The sequence below is a fragment of the Camellia sinensis genome, chromosome 1 (genome assembly GCF_055761805.1).
Source record: "Camellia sinensis isolate YWXY chromosome 1, ASM5576180v1, whole genome shotgun sequence".
NCBI lineage: Eukaryota > Viridiplantae > Streptophyta > Magnoliopsida > Ericales > Theaceae > Camellia > Camellia sinensis.
In genome coordinates this window covers 32,815,301-32,821,469 of record NC_138961.1, presented here as the reverse complement: position 1 = coordinate 32,821,469, position 6,169 = coordinate 32,815,301, and positions in this window count along the sequence as shown.

The window sequence follows — 6,169 nt, the reverse complement described above, 5'->3', positions numbered from 1 at the left end:
TAAGTCAATCATGTTGCATTGTATAGTATTTTGCATGCTTGCTGCATTGCATTGTGTATGCATGCCTTTCCTCTTGATCAAACATGATAGAGGTTGAGGTCCCTTATGTGTTTTTGTGCATTTCACTCACATTGAATTGTGCAACTCGGCCTCTTTGGCCATCATGCATCGAAATGCGTGATTGATGGCTTGAGAGTCGAGCACTACACTCCTTTGAGTTTCAAACATGATAAGGGGTGTAGTTGCACAACATTTTCTTACAAATGTATTTCCATGCCTCTGTTTGTACTCTGCTGTAGCAAAAGGAACAATTTACAGGAATAGATGGCCAATCGGCTATCCAGTGTGCCGATCGGCTAACAATATTTGGCCGATGGACTCAAAAGTGGTCGATGACCCTTATACCTTGGCTGATGACCATACCATTTGGCCGATGGCTTCTCAATATGTCCATAAAGTGGATCAGGAGTGTTCTAGAGATATTTACAATTTTTAGAGGTGCAAAACAGTGCAAACAGAGGCAACATAAGGCATGGAAACGGATTTCCGAGCGAAGTCGACCGAGCATGCATCATTCATCATTCCGAGGCAGAGCTGTGGCAGCTCAATTCAGCTTCTTTCCTTTCTTGCTCAGTTGATTTTGTAATTTAGCTAATTTGTTTAATTAGTTAACGTGTTGTAATAATTAGTTGTAGCTAATTTTCAATTTGATTATGTAATAATTAGTCTAATTAGTTTATTAGATTAGTTAGAATAGGTTAGCGTAGCTAGCTTAGCTTATTTATTCGGACCCTCCGTCGAGAGGGGCGTGCGTGAGTGTGTGAATGTCTTCCAACCTCACGTCTTTCTCCCTTTTACTTAACTGCTTACGATGGTTAGTTCTAGGTCATGTTTTGATTAGCATCCTTATGCTTACATGTTCACATTCATTCATCTGTCTTGCATGCACCGGGCTCGGCGCATCATACAAATTGCATTGTATTTCAATACATTTACTTGAATACATGTTCAACAGCATGTTATCAAGTTGCATTTCATATGTCATCTTAGAATAGCCGAGCCTATCTTAGCTGCATTTTGCATGTGTTACATTAGGCATTGTTGACATTGCTAGGATCATGCATTGATTACTAACTACCTATTATTTTGGCTCGGAGTACTAGGTAAGCTTTTACGCTTTAGCATCCCTGCATGTGTGTTATTGATTGCCATGACAGCATGCTTGCCATGAGGTTATTTGCTTAAATGATATAACTGCCTGAATGCCTGTGGGTGAAGGTTGGATTGCTTGAATTGGAACAATTCATTGAAATGCGAGTTTTAAGCCCACTTGAGAGTGGCAAAATCTTGTTTTCTAAGCCCACTTGAGGGTGGCAAATCCACGTCTTAGCCTACTTGCGAGTAGCACCTTCAAACCATTTTCAAACAAACATGAGATGTTTTGTCTCAATTTAGGTGATCTAGTCTATACTTGTATAATGTGCACATCACATAGTAATTCTAGCTAATAAACTGCAATAAGAACACATGTGTTTTCAAAAACAAAATATCATGCTTAGTAAAGGTCGATCCTTTGATCGAGCGAGCGGGGTTGCTCATTGCATGACCTTCCCCTCTCGTACCTAAGTTCCCGAGCCGTGGCAACTTTGGTGATGATGGACACATGGCCTTAGGCACGAGTCAGGGTTTCCTAAATTTCCCAAAATAAAATATTTAGGTGGCGACTCTGTATCTGGCAAAGCAGTCCATGTTTGGCACTTCTTTATTAAAATCGATTTTCCAAAACGATTTGTCGGATTTGGACTCTTTAGTGATTTATTGATCTCACATTGAACTTCGTGAGATTAGATTCAGAACCGTGACATTGAGTCCGAACTGTAGTAGCTAAAGAACAAAACGGATTTCACACCTTCGCGCGCGGAGCCGGAGAGTTCTCGGGCATGTCTACAGTGTGGAATTCTCTAAAAATAATAAATAGAATAAAAATAGCACTCTAGTAGCAAAATTGACAAAAATAGAGCATACCAGTGAGTTGGGAAGGTCGAAAATAGGTGGAAAGGTGACCAAACCAACCAAAATACAATCCAAAAATGTGTGAAAAATATCCTAGAACAAGATATGGGCCGAACTACGGTTGACGTCAACAGCAGAGAGTGGGCTGATGTCAGCAGAAGCAGAAGCGTGCATCAGCAAGGCGCGACGCACGATAGCAGGCAGAAGTGCGGCGCACAATAGTGAGGGTGCGCGACGTAGGTTAGCAAGATGATGGCGACAGTCAGCTCAGTCGGCTTGGCGTGGAACAGTGGCTGAGGGCTGACATCATCAATCATAGAGACGCGCGTGGGGACGCATTGGCGATTGGCAACGAAAGGCAGTAACGCGCGGTGACGGAGGCGGCACTTGAGAGGCCCTTTGACGATAGGTGTGGTGGCGTTGGATTCTTGAGGAGATTCTGAGTAAGATGATGGTATGGCTAGAGGAAAAATATTGAACGGGATAGCCTGACAGTGTGTAGTCAGTATCTGAAAGAAAGAACCAAAAAGAACAGGATGTATTCTGGTGAAAAACAAAAGAAAAGAGTGAAGAGAAAATTCACTGCTCTGATACCATGAAGAAATAATGTAGAGAGAAAAGTTAAACTCTATATGTGTTATTGTATTCAATCAAGTACAAGGACTCCTATATTTATAGGAGGAGAGACTATATACTAAGTAGGAAGGTTACACTAAATAGGAAGGTGTATCAATAACACACATTAAATATGGCAGGCACACTAATTACTACCAAGCAACAATATATAACTATATATATACACTAACACCGTAGACGTTTGTTTGGGAAGAAGATGATTGTTTGTCACTTATTCACAGGCTTGGTTCTGTCCCAGCCCCAGGCTCTGAGATTGATGATAAGTTATCTTGGAAAGCTGATCCATCAGGTTTGTTTTGGTGTTAGATCTGTTTATAATTGGTTAAGTTCAAATGATGCTTCAACCTCTAATATTCCATGCATTATTTGGAACAACATTTTGCTCCCCCTAAGTGAAGTTCGCTTGTTGGCTAGCCTGGAAAGGCAGACTTAAAACACATATGTATCTCCAAAGGGTTGGTATATTGGATGCGAGTGCCTGCACCTTACGCTCTTTATGTAAGTTATGTGTTGAAGATGTTGATCGTGTACTCCTCCACTGTTGCTATGTTTACAGAATCTGGTCTGATGTTCTGCTGTGGTGTGGTGTTCAATGGGTTGCACCTGCATCTGTGAAGACTCTGTTGGGGTGGTGGGATGGTTTCAAGTTTAAAGGGTTGGAAAAGAAAATCTGGGAAGTCATGTGGAATGTGTGGAAGGATAGGAATGAATGTGTGTTTAATGGGGATGCAGTTAAGTGGGAATGTGTTGTTGAATCCATCAAAGTCAGCATTGCTTCGTGGGTGAAGTTCATTGATAATAAGTTGGCTTACTCTCTGTCTGATTTAGTATTTAGATTGAGCTCTATTAGGGACTGTTAGTTGCTGCTTTGGTTTAAGCAGGAGTGGTTTTGTATGCTTGTTTTGTACCTTTATTTTCTGTCTTGGTTGATTCTTTGTCAACCTCTGTTTGTGGGAGTCGCTGCAGATGATTTGGTGAAGCTCTTGCATGCCAACCTAATTGAGATGTTGGGGTTTCACTTTGATGCTTATAACATCTTCCTGGTTTTTGCTTTATTGATGCTTTATGTAAGGGTTTCCTTCATTCTTATTCAATAAAGTTCTTCTGCCCATCAAAAAAAAAAAAAAAAGAAATTGACAACTTTAACCCGTTTTGCTACCTCTATCCTAAACCAAGACAACAAGGTGAGAATTTACATCTATATGAAGCCATGAGCAAGAAATCATGATCGGGTTATCCTAATCTCTTCAGAAAATGACTCAAAGATGGGCTAGCTGTACTACATCAATATGTACATAATATGCCATTATTCTATCACACCTTTTTTTTTAAACGTAATTATTCTATCTCACACCTTGTCTTTGTATTCTTTCTTTGTTCTTTTATCTACAACTCTATGCATTAATTTCGTTCCTTTCTTTTTCTTTTCTTTTTTCGTTTCCCTTTTTCCTCGTTAAGTTTGGCTAAGATAAAAATTATGAAACATGCTTTAAAAAATAAATAAATTTGTGTTTGTTTAGCATTGAAATTGTAAAAAAAATAAAGAATTTTTCTTTTTTTAAAGTCTCCTATCAGGTTCCAACTATGGTTAATTTAGGTACACCATATTAAAAAAAAGGGGTAAATTACAAACACACCCCCAGTGATTTACTTAAATAACAAATTATCCCATGTACTTCTAAAATTTACATTATGCCCCCTAAGGTTTCTAATTTCATAACAAATAAGTCATTTTATTAATAAATTATCAAGTTAATTAACAGTTTTTAATAATATTAAAATTTTATTTCAATTAATAATTCAGATAATTTTATTATTGTATAGCTAAACAGTTAGAAATTTTACTTTTTCAATTAATTTTGTTAAATAAAAAATTCTGACAGTGAGGTATTTGTAATTTTTCAAACCACAAGGGGCAATTCGTATTTTAAGCAAACTTCAGGGGGTGCATTTGTAATTTACCCTTAAAAAAATAAAAATTGTTAACTACAAGAATTTTAAAAACTAAATTTTTTTTATTCTCAAAAATGAAAATTTTACAACAAAAAATATTAGAAGATCAATTTCATCGCCAGGAAAAGATCATACAGAAAAGTTTAAAAAAAAAAAATGACCTTGGCTTCAAAATTTTAAAAATGTCATTAATAAATATACTTTTAGAAAAAAAAATAATTCATGCCAAAAGTTTACCTTTTTAGAAAAAAAAATAATAATAATTGGTCTCAAAGTATAGTAATTCATTACTTAATATCCAAATTTGTCCTTAAAAATATAACAATGACACTTTTAATAATTAATAAGATATTTCGTTCTTAAAAAATAATTGTCTCTAAAACTCCAATATGTTATAGTGGTCGTATTGTATAATAGTATAAGCAAATTTAATGACAAGTAGCAAAGAATTACTAAAGTCCCTGATATTAAGATTTTATAAGATAAATGACATATAATATTTCATACTAGATGAGATCTCTCAATATTTTTACAGAGAAATTTCAACTTGTCAAAGAGAAATTTCACCTTATCATAGAAAAATTTGTTAAAATTTCTCTAATAATAATATTATTGAGGGACTTTAAGTAATAAAAAAAAAATTATTGGACCTCTCCTTCTACCAAAAATTAGAGAAGGGTATTTCACTAATTTTCTCTATTTTTTATATCTAGTTTCAGTCATTATCAATCAATGACTTTTTTTTTTTTTTTCCCTTATCCAAATCAAACTGAATGGTTTTTGGGCATAGAGTACCCAAAAATCATTTTTTTGTTCCATAGAAAAATTCCTCACATCTATATGCTAACTTGGCTTTAGTTTTGTTTTTGTTTTTTTTTTTAAAATATACTGAAATTTTTATTTTGTTATGAAGTATGTAACTCTTTTGACTTTCTTTCAAAAAAAATTTATCTAAACAAAAGACATACTAAAAAAAAATTTCTTTCGCTTATTGACATGGCACACTCATAACCATTAGTAGGGTGTGCATAGTGTGGTTTGAGGATAAAATTAAAACTAAATTGTGAATGGCGAATTGACAAATTTGATATTCCTAATCAAACTGCAGTTTAATGTTTTGGGCGGTTTCAACCTATTATGTAATTGAAAAATAATATAAAACAATTATAATATATAACACTAATTTACATAATATTAATTATATACAACACTATGATTTTACACAATATTTTTCATATATATGACACTAATTAATTTGTACTAAATTTCACATCTCAAATCTCTCTCACACTAATTTTTACTTTGATATTTTATTATAAATAATATATATATATATTAACCATGGCGGGATAGAGCAGTTTCGAAAACGAATTATAAATTTTAAGTCGTGGATCAAACCAACCAATGATTAACCGACATAATGGTATGAATTGAACGATTTTGGCGGATTGAACAATAGTTTATACAGCTATAACCATTAGTGTAATAAGTCTCACCTATATGTTATTAATATTCAACTACTACACATTAGTTAGAAAATAAAATTTAATAGAAAAATATGGTAAGC